The sequence below is a fragment of the Leucoraja erinacea genome, chromosome 38 (assembly GCF_028641065.1).
Source record: "Leucoraja erinacea ecotype New England chromosome 38, Leri_hhj_1, whole genome shotgun sequence".
Lineage (NCBI taxonomy): Eukaryota > Metazoa > Chordata > Chondrichthyes > Rajiformes > Rajidae > Leucoraja > Leucoraja erinaceus.
The window spans coordinates 10,299,530-10,316,886 of NC_073414.1; the positions used below are offsets into that span (position 1 = coordinate 10,299,530).

Consider the following 17,357-nt stretch of genomic DNA (forward strand, 5'->3'; position numbering starts at 1 on the left):
TGTTTATATATGTAACTATCCTACACACACTGGAGACAATTTACAATTTTTACCGATGCCAATTAACCTCCTTTACCGACAAACCTGGAAGTCTTTGGGATGTGGGAGGAAACCGGAGCACCCGGAGAAAACCCACGCGGTCACAGCAAGAACATCCACACGCAGACAGCACCCGAGGTCAGGATGGAACCCGGGTCTCTGCCGCTGTGAGGCAGCAACTCTACCGCTGTGCAACTGAGCAGGGCCATCAGACCCCTAGACTGTGGAACAGCATCCCTCTTCCCATCAGAACTGCCCCCTCCATCCACTCTTTTAAGTCGAGACTTAAAACTCATCTTTACTCTGAAGCCTTTCTTGACGTCCTCTGAGGGAGGGCTATATGTATGTATTTATGTATGTACTTAATCTACGAACCAATGTTGTATAACGTTAGTACCTCCACCAATGTAAAGCACTATGGTCAACGAGAGTTGTTTTTTAAATGCGCTATAGGGTGATTTCACCAAATGTCAAATGAGCATAAATGAACGGTCACCCCGACTAGCACAGAAAATTTCAGCTCAAAAATCGGCTGTTTTCCATGTTTTTAACGGGTGTGAAAGTGCGTGTTTCCCCATTCACTAACATGTACCGAAGTGACATATGTCCTCCAGTTAAATTTTTCGGTCACGTGAGGGGGGGATCTATGCTCATTTGACATTTGGTGAAATCACCCTATAGAAATAAAAGTGACTTGAGGTGATGCACTTGATCCAGTGAAGAAGGGAACTGCAGATGCTGGTTTACACCGAATATAGACACATAGCGCTGGAGTAACTACGACTCTCTGTCTACGCCGCCTCAAAGCACTTTATTGACTTTCGCTAGAAACTAAGTGGCGACAATTATGCTGTTGGTTTAGTGTGTTGACCCGGGCACCAGCGCTTTTAACATTAAACTTCGGAGAAAGCTGTTTAAACACGGCGTTGGCAACAGGCGGGAGGGGGCTGGCCCGGTGGCACAGCCGGTACAGTCGCTGTCTCAAGGCGCCGGAGACCCGGGTTCGATCCCTGTCCGTGTGTTCTCCCTGCAACCGTGTGTGTTCCTCCGGGTGCTCCGGTTTCCCCCTACATCCCAAAGACGTGGGGGTTTGTCCTCTGTAGAATTGCCCGCAGTGGATGAGAAAGTGGGATAACGTGGACTGGTGAGATAGGTGGTCGGCGGTGGGCCGATGGGCCTGTTTCCATGCTGTATCACTCTCTGCAACTGATATTAACTGATATTACCATCCGTACGGACTGATTTAAAAAACGGCTCTGGCTATTAATGTAACGTGCAGAGCTGGATGTAACGAGCAGAGGGTAGTTTCAGGTAGTTGGAGCTGACATCAGGGGAAGGGGAGGGGAGGTGACATTCTGTCTTTAAGGACTGCACCGGATTCGACGATCTCCAGTGAAGTCGGTGCGTTGGGGCGTACACACACAAACACACACACACACACACACACACACACACAGCGGATCGCTCTGCACCTCTGCACCGCTCGGCGTCCCACAACAGCAGGTAAGACAAGAGCAAAATTCACCCTTTAACTTCGAGGAGTAAAGATCACAGGCACAAAGTAACTCAGCGGGACAGGCAGCATCTCTGGAGAGGAGGAATGGGTTCAGATCTATTCACACACACACACACACACACACACACTCTCTCTCTCTCCCTTAATTACAGACACCATTCTTGTATTCCATATTCATCCCTTCTCTCCAGAGATGCTGCCTGTCCCGCTGAGTTGCTCCAGCATTTTGTGTCTATCTTCGGTGTAAACCAGCATCTGCACCATTCTTTAAAACCGTCACCAAAACTCTGGAAAAATCATTTCGAGTGATTTCGATAGATTTGTATCATTGCCTTGTTCAGAATTACATTCTATTTGTTATTTGGGTTTTCTAAACAAAACAGCTTTCTACTTTGTGTATAGAGTACTTTAAAATGTCTGTTTAATGATGCGTTCTTGTGTAAATACATTCTCCCACCCACGCACGCAATTGGAGTTATCTTTGTATCCTCGCCGTTTCTATTTATTGTTCGTAGCCCAAGTTATGCTTTAAGATGGGCGTCTGTAAATAGTTGCAAAGGTTTGATATCGAGGGGAGATTTCACTCCGCTGGTCGTTTCAAGAGAGGTATTCAAGAGAGAGTTAGATTTAGCTCTAGTGATAACGGAATCAAGGGATATGGGGAGAAGGCAGGAACGGGGTACTGATTGTGGATGATCAGCCGTGATCATATTGAATGGCGGTGCTGATCCTCCTGTACCTATTGTCTATTATCTATTGTCCGTTTTTCTGGCACTGAGATTTATTTACCGAGCCGATGTGTCCCAAAATGTGACATTCTTCACATCTCCGTGTGTGTAAGTCGAGGCTGGATCCCGCAAACCTCGGGACTCAGACAGAGTCTGAAGAAGGGTCTCGACCCGAAACGTCACCCATTCCTTCTCTCCAGAGATGCTGCCTGTCCCGCTGAGTTACTCCAGCACTTTGTGTCTATCTTCAGTGTTGACCAGCATCTGCAGTTCCTTCCTGCAGACTTCCCGCCGCTTCACCGCTCCCTCTCTCCTTTCTCTAGACTTTTTTAAATCTTGTTTGTTTATTTTTTGTGTGTGTGTGTGTGTGCGTGCGTGTGTATGTGTGTGTGTCTCTGTGTGTGTCTCTGTGTGTGTGTCTGTGTGTGTCTGTGTCTGTGTGTGTGTGTCTGTGTGTGTGTGTGTGTGTGTGTGTCTGTGTGTGTGTGTGTGTGTGTGTGTGTGTGTGTGTGTGTCTGTGTGTGTGTGTGTGTGTGTCTGTGTGTCTGTGTGTGTGTGTGTGTATGTGTGTGTGTCTGTGTCTGTGTGTGTGTCTGTGTGTGTGTGTGTCTGTGTGTGTGTGTGTGTGTGTGTGTCTGTGTGTATACACAAACTGAACATTTTTTCCCTCATTTATTGTATATTCTTTGCAGTGTTTCGTTGTCTTACAGATCTTATAGAAACATATAAAATTCTTAAGGGATTGGACAGACTAGATGCAGGAAAAATATTCCCGATGTCCAGAATCAGGGGTCACACGGTTTAAGAATAAGGGGTCGGCCATTTAGGACTGAGATGAGGAAACACTTTTTTTCACGCAGAGAGTTGTGAATCTGTGGAATTCTCTGCCACAGAAGGCAGTGGAGGCCAATTCACTGGATGTTTTCACGAGAGAGTTAGATTTAGCTCTTAGGGCTAACGGAATCAAGGGATATGGGGAGAAAGCAGGAACGGGGTACTGATGCTGGATGATCAGCCATGATGATATTGAATGGCGGTGCTAGCTCGATGGGCCGATTGACCTACTCCTGCACCTATTGTCGATGTTTCTGTGTTTATGTTCACATATTGTGTTGTGCTGCTGCAAGTAACAATATCATTGTTCTATCTGGGACACCTGCTAATACAACACACTTCACTCCTTTCTCGGTTCGTCTGCGTTCCCATTCCCTTCGAAACAAATAACACGGAGCCTTCATCGGGTTAATAAGCGGCAGCGGTGTAGAGAGAGGGGAAGAGAGAGAGAGAGTGTGGGGGAGAGAGAGAGGGAGAGAGAGGGGAGAGGGAGACAGAGAGAGGGGGAGAGAGGAAGGGAGAGATAGGAGGGAGAGGGGGAGAGAGAGGGGGAGCGAGAGGGAGGAGAGAGAGGGGAGACAGAAGGGGGGGAGGGGGAGAGAGGGGAGAAGGGAGAGAGAGAGATGGAGGGAATGGGGGAGAGCGAGAAGGGGGAGAGAGGGAGAAGAGAAAGAGAGAGGGGGTGGCGGGAGAGATTGAGGGAGAAGAGAGCGGGAGAGCGGAGAGTGAGAGGGGGAGAGCGAAGGAGAGATAAAGGGAGGGGAGAGAGGGAGGGGGAGAGAGAGGGGGGAGAGAAAAAGAGGGAAACAGAGAGAGATAAAGAAAGAGAGAGAGAGAGAGAGAGAGAGAGAGGGTGCGGGTCGGTGTATTTTTATCCGGTTTGCAGCACATGTCACGTACCCTGCCCCCTGTCTCTCCACGAACGCTGCCCGATTCTCTGGGTATTCTGAAGTTAGACGCAAAATGCTGGAGTAACTCAGCGGGACAGGCAGCATCTGTGGAGAGAAGGAATGGGTAACGTTTCGGGTCGAGACCCTCCTTCAGACTGAGAGTCAGCGGCGAGGGAGACGCCGAGATAGGGAAGTGTAAGGTGTGAAACGACGTGTTCAAACTGAGATGAGAAAACACTTTTTCACCCAGAGAATTGTGAATTTGTGGAATTCCCTGCCACAGAGGGCAGTGGAGGCTAATTCACTGGATTGGATTTAAGAGAGAGTTAGATAGAGCTCTAGGGGCTAGTGGAGTCAAGCGATATGGGGAGAAGGCAGGCATTGGGGACGATCAGCCATCATCTCGTTGGGTGACTCCAGCACTTTGTTTCGTGTGTGGGTCTGAAGAAGGGTCTCGACTCGAAACAGCACGCGTCCTTTTTCTCCAGAGATGCTGCCTGACCCGCTGAGTTACTCCAGCACTTGGTGCCGGTGTTGGATGCGGTTTGTTGTTGAGAACAACTTCACTTAAGAATTAGAGGAAATCTGGGAAGCTGCATCTGGGCGGGAAAAGCTTCAAAGTGGCTCATTTCTTCCAGGAAATCTTTATCTGTTCCCGGGGCTGTGTGTATTAGTTGTAAAGCCGCATTTCGTTGCTCGTGTCCGACTGCCCGCTGTCAATGGTTCTGTGTGTGGGATTGGAGCACAGTTCCCATTGCTGAAGATAGACACAAAATGCTGGAGTAACTCAGCGGGACAGGCAGCATCTGTGGAGAGAAGGACTGGGCGACGTATCGGGTCGAGACCCTTCTTCAGACATTGCCAAACACTGTCTGAAGGAGGGTCTCGACCAGAAACCTCGCCCATTCCTTCTCTCCACAGATGCTGCCTGTCCCGCTGAGTTACTCCAGCATTTTGCGTCTTGTCTTTGGAGTTTGCACGGTCTTACTGTGACCTTCTGGGTTTTGCCCCCTCTGCTTTCCTCCCACGTTGCAACTACCCCCCCCCCCCCCCCCCTGACCTTGTACCCTTGTGTCTGTGTGAGGGGCAGGGTCTGGCGAGAGTTGAGGGGGGGGAGAAGGTATGGGGGGGGGGGGGAGAAGGGGTGGGGAGGAGAATGGAGTGGGGGGGGAGAACGCAGTTGGGGAGGGGGTGAAGGGGGGTGGGTTGTGCGGGAGAAGGGGGGCGAGAAAGGAGTGGGGGAGGGGGGAGAAGGGGTGGGGGGGAAAAGGGAGTGGGAGAGAGAAGGGAGTGGGGGAGAGAGGGGGGAGAAGGGGTGGGGATGGGGGGAGAAGGGAGTGGGGGGGGGAGAAGGGGTGGGGATGGGGGGGAGAAGGAAGTGGGGGTGAAGGGGGGGGGGAGAAGGAAGTGGGGGTGAAGGGGGTAGAAGGAAGTGGGGGTGAAGGGGGGGAGAAGGAAGTGGGGGTGAAGGGGGAGAAGGAAGTGGGGGTGAAGGGGGGGGGGGGGGAGAATGGGATGGGGGTGTGGGGGGGGGGGGTGGAAGAATGTGGTGCTTGGGCTCAGTGCATTGTCATATTGAATGGTGGTGCTGGCTTGGACCAAATGGCCTACTCCTGCAGTTATTTTCTATGTTTCGATGGTCCAAGACTCTCCCACTGGGGGAACCATCTTCTCCGCCCTGGATTTCACAGAGCTTAGAACAATACAGCACAGGAACAGGCCCTTCGGCCCACAATATCTGTGCAACTCATGTTTGCAAAGCATCCTCTGCCCGCATGGGTTGCTGCCTGTCAGAATATTTGTGGTATGATATTCTTTATTATTGTAACATGTACTGAGATACAGTGAAAAATGTCTGTTTAGATTAGTATATGTTAGTTTAGTTTTGAGATACAGCGTGAAAACAGACTTATCAGCCCATCCGAGTGCGTGCCGACCAGTGATCCAACCACATTAACAGTATCCCGGGGTCAAGGAAAGAGCGTTTACGTCGCGGCCCGGTTTCCACCAATCTTTCCACCACCACGCACAAGAAGCACAAGAAGCAACAAGACAGACACCATTGAATGCAGATGCCGAGACTTGTGTCCAGCTCCGACTGAACAATTTCTAATCTTGTGTGTGGACTCGATAAGAAGCAGAACAGTATCCCACACACATTAGGGACAATTTACACTTATACCAAGTATACAAACCCAAGCCAATTAACCTACAAACCTGCACGTCTTTGGAGTGTGGGAGGAAACGGAAGATCTCGGAAACAAAACAGTCTGTAACTCTATGGTGGAAGTAAATGATACACTACATGTGAACAATCTGAGCAGTTGAATGTATACAAGTTGAACAGGTAGTAGTGCTAAGAGAAAAATATCAGTGCAGAATATGGCGTTACTGCCTTATAGCGGTACAGTTAGAGAGAAAAACTCCAAGGGCGGAGAAGGGATAGGTTGGAAGATCAGAACTACCCCCTGCGCACTATGGGAACTTCACTCGCCCCCCTGCAGGAAAACTATACATCAGGAGGTGCAACTCCAGAGCCAACAAGATCATGGGACACCCCTTCCACCCAGCAACAGACTGTTCCAGCTGCTACGGTCAGGCAAACACCTCCGTTGCCATGCTGTGAGAACGGAAAGGTTGAGAAGGAGTTTCTTCCCAGAGGCCATATCTCCTGTAAACTCCTATCTCACCAGGGACTAACTTTATTGTACCACTCTACTGTTGTGTGGTGTCTTTTTTAAATAGCTGTTTTTCCTTTTTCCCTCCCACAAATATGTAATGTGTGAATATGTGATTCTGTTCCATTCTGTTTTGTTGTCTTTTTAGATTACATTAGGTTAGATCCTTTAATAATCCTTTACAGGAAATTACAGTGCCACAACAGCTTCAAGACAGACATAACACCACACATTTCCTCAGATAGCTTCCATACTTAATAAGTTAAAATACAATGAATGAATACTAAAAAAAATGCAAAATTATTTTTGTGCATTATAAAACCTTATAGCTGCTGGTATACAAGACTTCCTATGTCTCTCAGTTTTGCACATTGGTGCAATCAGTCTCTGACTGAAGATGCTGCTCTTGATCACCATCAGGGCATGTAGTGGGTGAGTGGGGTTGGTCATTATTGAACCCAGTTTGTTCAGAGTTCTGGCCTCTGCCACCTGCTGGACCGTTAGTTGCTCAGCCCCGACCACTGAGCCGGCCTTCCTGATCAGCTTGTCCAGTCTGTTTTTGTCTGCTATGTGAGCGCCTTCTCCCCAACAGGCCACAGCAAAAAACAGAGCACTGGCCACCACTGAATGGTAGACACTGCACAGTAGGGGTTGGCAGATGTTCAATGACCTTAGCCTCCTTAAGAAATACAGTCGACTTTGTCCCTTCCTGTACATCGCCTCCATATGACTCTTCCAGTCCAGCTCACTGTCAAGCTGCACACCAAGGTACCTGTGGTTGGCGACCACCTCCACCTCAGTGCCCCTGATGGTGATTGGTGTTGGTTGAGTCCTCCTCCTCCCCCTCCTGAAATCCACAACTATCTCCTTCCTTTTTGCACTAAAGTCCGCGAGCATTCCCACTTCTCATTTCACTGCACACCTCGTATGTGTATGTGACAAATAAACTTGACTTGACTTGAGCTTAGAGCAGGGCTGCTCAGTAGTGTGATAACAGGAGGGAAGAAGTTCCTGAATCTGGCAGCACATACTCTCAGGGTGTTGCATATTCTCTATGACAAGAGAGGGGAGAAGAGGGAATGATCAGTGTGTAAAAATATTTGATTTCTCTAACTTCAAGTAGCCCTTGCACCCTCTCTGTCTCCACCCCCCCCCCTCCCCCACCCTGGTCGTCGTACTAGTTTCAGTCGTCCTGTTGAGTTTCACTGTTTGTATCCACATGTTGTCATCTACCCCACAGCCAACAATGGACCATTGTGTGCTCCACATTTTCATGATCATCGTTCCTTTTTGAATATACATAGAAACTCTGCTCTTCTCCCATGTTTATCTCAATGTTTATCTCTAAATGCCACTATAACACATTCTTTTGTTTCATGCATAAAACTCCATAAATTCTGGAGCGATATTTTTGATATATTTTGATATATTTGATATAAGATAAAAATGGAGCCTAATACTGAGATGATTATACTTGGAGTAATGGGAGATGGGAATAAATTGAACACATTTCAAAATTCATTTGTTAATTATGGGTTAATAATAGCAAAAAACATATACTTAAATTTTGGAAAAATACACCCATACTGACGCTTAAAATGTGGATTATAAATATGCTGGACACAGCACGTCTTGAAGAAACATAGAAACATAGAAACATAGACAATAGGTGCAGGAGGAGGCCATTCGGCCCTTCGAGCCTGCACCACCATGCAATATGATCATGGCTGATCATCCAACTCAGTATCCTGTACCTGCCTTCTCTCCATACCCTCTGATCCCTTTAGCCACAAGGGCCACATCTAACTCCCTCTTAAATATAGCCAATGAACTGGCCTCAACTACCTTCTGCGGCAGAGAATTCCAGAGATTCACCACTCTCTGTGTGAAAAAAGTTTTCCTCATCTCCGTCCTAAAAGATTTCCCCCTTATCCTTAAGCTGTGACCCCTTGTTCTGGACTTCCCCAACATCAGGAACAATCTTCCTGCATCTAGCCTGTCCAACCCCTTAAGAATTTTGTAAGTTTCTAGAAGATCTTCTAAATTCTAGCGAGTACAAACCGAGTCTATCCAGTCTTTCTTCATATGAAAGTCCTGACATCCCAGGAATCAGTCTGGTGAACCTTCTCTGTACTCCCTCTATGGCAAGAATGTCTTTCCTCAGATTAGGAGACCAAAACTGTACGCAATACTCCAGGTGTGGTCTCACCAAGGCCCTGTACAACTGCAGTAGAACCTCCCTGCTCCTATACTCAAATCCATAGTTGGTCTCCATTTATTGACTTCTTGGAAGCATATGGTGCAACAAAATCATGAAAACCAACTGTTTCAGGACTGGGTGAAAGATATAAATACCTACTGTATCTCCTAGCTACTTTGCTACTCTTTTTCTCTCTCTTCTTTCTTATTTCTTTTCTCTCTCTTTCTCTTTTTCTTTTCTCATACACTATACATCACTTTTCTATTCTCTATTATCTAGTCTTTCTCTTTCTCTCGTTTAAAAAATAAATAAATGTTGAAGCTGTACATAGACTGTAACATGCCAACATATATTTGGCACCTGAAAAAAGGTACCACAGTATTGTACTTACTTCTAATAAATAAATTAAAAAATAATAATAATATACATAGAAACATAGACACATAGAAAATAGGTGCAGGAGGAGGCCATTCAGCCCTTCGAGCCAGCACCGCCATTCATTGTGATCATGGCTGATTGTCCCCTATCAATAACCCATGCCTGAAATATCTTTCATTCATTTGCGGTGCTGGCTCGAAGGGCCGAATGGCCTGCTCCTCCTGCACCTGTTGTCTATTTGTCCACTGTACCTTCTATATCTTTCGGTTCCCGTTCCCCTGGCTTTCATTCTGATGATGGGTTTCCACCTGTAACATCATCTATTCCCTTTCTCCAGAGATGCTGCCTGACCCGTTGAGTTACTCCAGTCTTTTGTACCTATCTTCGGTTTAAACCAGCATCTGCAGTGCCTCCGTACACATTTGATTTTGTTGGCTAGTTCCTCAAAGCAGCGTGAAGTGTAGATGGAGCCAACGGAGGGGAGGCTGGTCTGTGTGATGGACTGGGCTAGATTGAGAGCTCTCTGTAATTCCTTGAGGTCTTGGGCAGAGCTGTTGCCAAAGCAGGATTCTGATGTTAATTCTGGGCAACGATCAAAGGTTCATTCCTAAATTAGGAATTGGGCGACAGTTTATTCCATCCCATGTATTCCTTACAGGGATATGCACAAAAGAAATCAGAACATTCTAGGAATTTGATACCAAACAAAAATGCTGGGAATGCACATTTTTAATTTATTTTCTAATTCATACATTATAGGAACAGAATAGGCCATTCGGCCCATCAAGTCTACTCCTTCATAACAAGAGGATTTCAGTATAGAGTAGAGAGGTTCTTCTGCAGTTGTATACGGTTCTGGTGAGACCACATCTGGAATATTGTGTACAGTTTTGGTCTCCTAATTTGAGGAAGGACATCGTTGTGATTGAGGCAGTGCAGCGTAGGTTCACAAGTTTGATCCCTGGGATGGCGGGACTGTCATATGAGGAAAGATTGGAAAGACTAGGCTTGTATTCACTGGAGTTTAGAAGGATGAGGGGGAGATTTTACAGAACCATATAAAATTATAAAAGGACTGGACAAGCTAGATGCAGGAAAAATGTTCCCAATGTTGGGCGAGTCCAGAACCAGGGGCCACAGACTTAGAATAAAGGTTTTCACCCAGAGAGTTGTGAATTTGTGGAATTCCCTGCCACAGAGGGCAGTGGAGGCCAAATCACTGGATGGATTTAAGAGAGAGTTAGATAGAGCTCTAGGGGCTAGTGGAGTCAAGGGATATGGGGTTATTGCCCACCACCCAAAATAAAATCAAAGCCGAGGTGACCTGCAACCTCCTACCACCTCCCACACATATGTTGAAAACCTTCCTCGACTATGAAGAAAACCGGCTTCGACTGGACCTGCGACTAAAAAATGACCGATTTTTAAAACGGCAACCTATTTTTAGTCGAGGCCGGTTTTATTCATGATTGGAAAATCGCAGCAACCTAGATGAAGCCTCGACCACGCGAAAACCACTTTCCAACATTAGGGAGAGTGACCAAAACCTCCGGAGACCTCATGGAAACCTTGCGTGGCGGGCAAGGTCACCAGAGGTTGCTGTTTAGGTCTCCTAAGTGGGACAGGGGCTTTAGTGTGCGGGGATCGCTGGTCAGCACGCACTCGGTGGGCTGAAGGGCCTTTTCCTGCGCTGTATCTCTAAACTAAACTAAACTAAACTAAACTAAACTAATAACCACAATTTTAGTGCAAATAAAAAAATCCCCATAGTCGTTAGTGCAACCATAGTTAATAGTTGAGGTTAGTGTTGTGTAGTGTTCAAGACACTGATGCTGTTGGGAAGAAGCTATTCTTGAGCCTTGAATGGTCATGGTTTTTGGACTCCTGTACCTTTTTCCCAATTGTAGGAGTGGATTGAGTGCATGGTCAGGGTGATATGGGCCTTTGAAGATATTTTTGAGTTAGAACCTCTAATAGATGGTGGGAAGTTCAGACCAGTGATGGACCGGGCAGTGTCCACATCTGTCTGTCGACTCCTTCATTCCTGGGCATTCAAGTTGCTGAACCAGGCTGTGATACGACCAGTCGATATGCTCTCTACTGTACACCAGTAGAAGTTCAAGAGAGTATTCGATGACAAACGAAATCTCCTCAAGCTTAGTTTAGTTCAGTTTAGTTTATTGTTACGTGTACCGAGGTACAGTGAAACACTTTTGCTGCGGGCTAACCAGTCAGCGGAAAGACAATACATGACAATACTGGATCAGTCTGGTCTCGACCCGAAATATCCAGAGATGCTGCCTGTCTCATTGAGTTACTCCAGCATTTTCTGTCTATCTTCAGTTCAAACCAGCATCTGCAGTTCCTTCCTGCACATGATTACAATCAAGCCATTTACAGTGTCCATGATAAGGGAATAACGTTTAGTGCAAGGTAAAGCCAGTAAAGTCCGATCAAAGATAGTCCGAGGGTCACCAATGAGGTAGATAGTAGTTCAGTACTGCTCTCTGGTTGTGGTTGGATGATTCAGTTGTCTGAAGACTAAGAAACAGTCCCTGAATCTGGACTGCTCTCTGGTTGTGGTAGGATGATTCTGTTTAATTGAATTGAATTGAATTGAATTTGAATTAAAATTCAATTGAAATTGAATTGAATTGAATGGAATTGAATGAAATTGAATGAAATTGAATGAAATTGAATTGAAATTGAATTGAATTGAATAGAATTGAATGAATTGAATTGAATTAAATTGAATTGAATTAAACAATTTGAATTGAAATTGAATTGAAATTGAATTGAATTGAATTGAAATTGGAATTGAATTTGAATTGAATTGAAATTGAAATTGAAATTGAATTGAATGGAATTGAATGGAATTGAATGGAATACCTGTAAACTGCTGGGAAGAAACTGTCCCTGAATCTGGAAGTCTGTGTTTCTAAGGAAGTAGAGGGGTTGCTGGACTTTCTACACGATAAGACTCAAGCTGTGGCTCAGAGCTTAACTATCCAGTCACCACTGAAAATGTGCCCAGCACACAGGTGGAGATGAATAATCAGCTTGCTCATCAATCTGCTGCTGGTATCCGAGGGAAATGTGAATGAAATGTAGACGTGACTGATGATGACTTTACACTAAATAAACTGGGAAATGTACAACAATGTTTCAATGTGCTTTATTGTCACGTGTACACTACTCTTTCTCCACAGCTCTACATGTACAAGTCACCATGTTTTGGCACCATTCACTAAAGTCTTGGCATTATGTTCACCACATACATTGTGGGCTGAAGGGCCTGTTCTAGAGCTGTTGAGAAACAAAAAATGCTGGAGTAATTCAGCATCTCTGGAGAAACATCATCCATTCCTTCCGTCCCCAGATGCTGCCTGTCCCACTGAGTTTCTGTGACGTTTTGTGTCTATCTTCAGTGTAAACCAGCATCTGCGGTTGGTTCCTGCACACTGTTCCTGTGCTCTTTGGCTTTTTGCTTAAGTTAAGTGTAGTTTAGTTTAGAGATACACCGCGGAAACACGCCCTTCAACCTGCCGACCAGCGATCCCCGCACACTAACACTATCCTACACACACCAGGGACATTTTACATTTATACCGAAGCCAATTAACCTACAAACCTGCACGTCTTTGGAGTGTGGGAGAAAACTGAAGTTCCCAGAGAAATCCCACACAGGTCACGGGGTGAACGTACAAACTCCGTACAGACAGCACCCATAGTCAGGATCGAACAAGGTTCTCTAGCGCTGTGAGGCAGCAACTCCACCACTGTGCCACCATTGCCGTTCTTAAATGTCAGATCACACTCTTCAACTTACTACCTCAATAGTGAGTGATTTACTGAGGCTGGTTGGCATTTCAGGTGGAGAACCTCTGTCAGAGCATAGCCCAGAAAGTACTGAAGAAGGGTCTCGACCCGAAGCGTCGCACGTTCCTTCTCTCCAGAGATGCTGCCCGTCCCGCTGAGTTACTTTTTGTGTCTATCTTCAGTCTAATCAGCATCGGCAGTTCCTTCTGGAGTACAGCCCTGGACTGATCTCCCCGCACTTTCCCTCTCCTGCAAGTTTCCAGCTCCTGATGGATGATGTTGTCACCTTGAAATTATTTGCTCACATCTGGTCTCATTAACAAATTAAATTTACAATTTAACAGTGCACTTACACACAGCTTGAAACACTGCTCAGTGTAGCTAGACTAGTCCTCATATACGACAACATTTAAAAAACATCTGGTCAGGTATATGGATAGTTTAGTGTATAATGTTGTGTATTGCCACGTGTACCGAAAATCCTTTTGTTGCATGCTATCCAACTAGCAGAAACACAATACAATAGACAATAGACAATAGGTGCAGGAGTAGGACATTCGGCCCTTCAAGCCAGCACTGCCATTCAATGTGATCATCCCCAATCAGTACCCCGTTCCTGCCTTCTCCCCATATCCCCTGACTCCGTTATCTTTAAGAGCTCTCTCTAACTCTCTCTTGAAAGTATCCAGAGAACCGGCCTCCACCACCCTCTGAGGCAGAGAATTCCACAAACTCACAACTCTCTGTGTGAAAAAGTGTTTCCTCATCTCTGTTCTAAATGGCTTACCCCTTATTCTTAAACTGTAGCCCTTGGTTCTGGACTCCCACAACATCGGGAACATGTTTCCTGCCTCTAGCGTGTCCAAGCCCTAAACAATCTTATATGTTTCAATGAGATTCCCTCTCATCCTTCTAAATTCCAGAGCATACAAGCTCAGCCGCTCCATTCTCTCAACATATGACAGTCCCGCCATCCCGGGAATTAACCTGGTGAACCTTCGCTGCACTCCCTCAATAGCAAGAATGTATTGATTACAATTGAGCTATCCACGGAACCACAGTACATGAGGTCACTGAATTTCTTTAAAGTTAGACACAAAATGCTGGAGTCACTCAGCGGGACAGGCAGCATCTCTGGAGAGAAGGAATGGGTGACGTTCGGGTCGAGACCCTTCTTCAGACTGCCTGTCCCGCTGAGTTACTCCAACATTTTGTGTCTACGTTTGATTTAAACCAGCATTGCAGTTCTTGTCTACACATACTGAATTATTGTTTTTCTATATAGGAACAGTATTTCTAGGTAGGAGAGGGATATGGGCCAAACGCAGGCTGGTGAGTCTTGCATAGATGGGGCATCTTGGTCAGCATTGGCAGGTTGGGCCGAAGGGCCTATTTCTGTGCTGTATGGTTCTATGATGCTATAACTGAATGATAGTTTGCATTTTTGTTTTCTGAAGAAGGGTCCCGACCTGAAATATCGCCTATCCGTGTCTTCTGGGGATGCTGCCTGACCCGCGGAGTTACTCCAGCACATTTTGTGGAGTTTTGTTTTGCAGAGTAAAGGGTGGTATGAAACATATTCCAGTCCCGGGGGGGGGGGGGGGGGGGGGGTAATCGGCCAGTGCTCCTGTTTCTGCAGGAGGAACCGGACCCAAAGCGGCGCCCTCCACAGATGCTGCCCGACCCACTAAGTTCATCCAGCTGTCTGTTTTTTTTTTGAATAAGCGGGCACAAGTCTGGAAAATCTCGTGAAGTAAAACAACGGGGAGGCAAATCGGGTTATGTGTTAACAAGAGACTTGTGCCACAAGACTGTCGTCAATTGCAGCCGGTCGTGTGATGTGGAAACACATTACTGCCTTTGCTGAAGGGAGGACAGAAAACAGGAATCACTGGAAATAATCAGCCGGTCAGGCAGCCTCTGTGGTGAGAGGAACTGTTGTTGTTACTGTACAATGACTTTTCATCAGAACTCGATAATAGACAATAGTCAATAGACAATAGGTGCAGGAGTAGGCCATTTGGCCCTTCGATCCAGCACCGCCATTCAATGTGATCATGGCTGATCATCCCCAATCAGTACCCCGTTCCTGCCTTCTCCCCATATCCCCTGACTCTGCTAATTTTAAGAGGCCTATCTAGCTCTCTCTTGAAAACATCCAGAGAACCGGCCTCCACAGCCCTCTGAGGCAGAGAATTCCACAACTCACAACTCTATGTGAGAAAAAGTGTTTCCTCGCCTCCGTTCTAAATGGCTTACTCCTTTTTCTTAAACTGTAGCCCCTGGTTCTGGACTCCCCCAACATCGGGAACATGTTTCCTGCCTCCAGCGTGTCCAAACCCTTAACAATTTTATATGTTTCAATAAAATAACCTCTCATCCTTCTAAACTTCAGAGTGTACAAGCCCAGCTGCTTCATTCTCTCAGCATATGACAGTCCCGCCATCCCGGGAATTAACCTTGTGAACCTACGCTGCACTCCCTCAATAGCAAGAATGTCCTTCCTCAAATTATGGGACACAATACTCCAGGTGCGGCCTCACTAGGGCTCTGTACAAATGCAGAAGGACTGGATAGGCCCACGGAACTGCCCAGTTGGAATATGTCTTCCCAGTTTTCCAAAATTTCAATGAATCTATCTGGAATTCCAGTTCTGAATCTGCAGGCATTTGAAGCAAATCCTATATCTTTGTTTGAGGGCACTTATGTATCACAAGCTTATTAATACAGTTTATTAATCTTGAAATTTCCTCACGATCCCCTTATAACCATATATAACCATATAACAATTACAGCATGGAAACAGGCCATCTCAGTCCTTCTAGTCCGTGCCGAACACTTATTCTCCCCTAGTCCCATCTACCTGCACTCAGACCATAACCCTCCATTCTTTTCCCATCCATATACCTATCCAATTTATTTTTAAATGATAAAATCGAACCTGCCTCCACCACTTCCACTGGAAGCTCATTCCACACCGCTACCACTCTCTGAGTAAAGAAGTTCCCCCTCATGTTACCCCTAAACTTCTGTCCCTTAATTCTCAAGTCATGTCCCCTTGTTTGAATCTTCCCTACTCTCAATAGAAAAAGCTTATCCACGTCAACTCTGTCTATCCCTCTCATCATTTTAAAGACCTCTATCAAGTCCCCCCTTAACCTTCTGCGCTCCAAAGACCTATCTTGTTCAACCTTTCTCTGTAACTTAGTTGCTGAAACCCAGGCAACATTCTAGTAAATCTCCTCTGTACTCTCTCTATTTTGTTGACATCTTTGCAATAATTTAGCTTCATTAAAATGTGCTAATAATCCAAACAAGGGCAACATTAAATTCAGTTTCAGGAGATAAGGGAACTTCTCAGAAATAAAATGATATAATTCCTCAATGACTTTCATTCCAGCTTTACCTAGTAATGTCTACACTCCCATTTTTCTCATATCTCTGTGCTGACAGGGCTGTGCAGGCAATATCGCTTTTACACTTGCAACATCACAGGAGGCCATTCGGCTCATCAAGTCCATGCTGTCCCTCAGACACAAAGTGCTGGAGTACCTCAGCGGGTCAGGCAGCATCTGTGGAGAAAAGGAATGGGTGACGTTTTGGGTCAGACTCTTTCTTCAGGCTGATGAAGGGTTCTGAACTATGCCTTTTCTCCAGAGATGTTGCCTGTCCCTACTCCAGCATTTTGTGTCTATCTTCAATATAAAGCAGCATCTGCAGTTACCTCCTACCCATACTGTCCCTCGTTAGAACAGAGAACATAGTACGGCACAAGGACAGGCCCTTCGGCCCACAATGTCCGTGCTGTACATGATGTCAAGTTAGACTCATCTCCTCTGCCTGTACGTGATCTAAATCCCTCCATTCCCTGCATATCCAAGTATCTGCCCAAGTGTCTCTAAATCACCATGATTGCTCCTGTCTTCACCACCATCCCAGCCAGGCAATTCCAAGGCACCAAAAACCCTCGGCATTACAAAAAAATACTCCACACATCTCCACACCTGGATCAGGTGTCAGGGGTTATGGGGAGAAGGCAGGAGAATAGGGTTGAGAGGGAAAGATAGATCAGCCATGATCAAATGGTAGAGTAGACCTGATGGGCCGAATGGTCTAGTACTGCTCCAAGAACTTATGAACCTATGAAACCCACATGGCCCTTTTTCTTTGGATCAATAGACAATAGACAATAGGTACAGGAGTAGGCCATTTGGCCCTTCGAGCCAGCGCTGCTATTCAATGGCTGATCATCCACAATCAGTACTCCGTTCCTAC

General features: G+C 46.1%; 1 protein-coding gene across 1 annotated transcript in view; it reads left to right on the top strand.

Moving 5' to 3' along the window:
• Window positions 1-1,411: 1,411 nt before the first annotated feature.
• Window positions 1,412-17,357, top strand: part of LOC129714277 (gremlin-1-like) — a 98,706-nt gene continuing 82,760 nt past the window's right edge. Inside the window, exon 1 of the mRNA XM_055663829.1 lies at window positions 1,412-1,542. The gene's annotated coding sequence lies outside the window, so the exon portion shown is untranslated. The remainder of the gene's footprint in view (window positions 1,543-17,357) is intronic.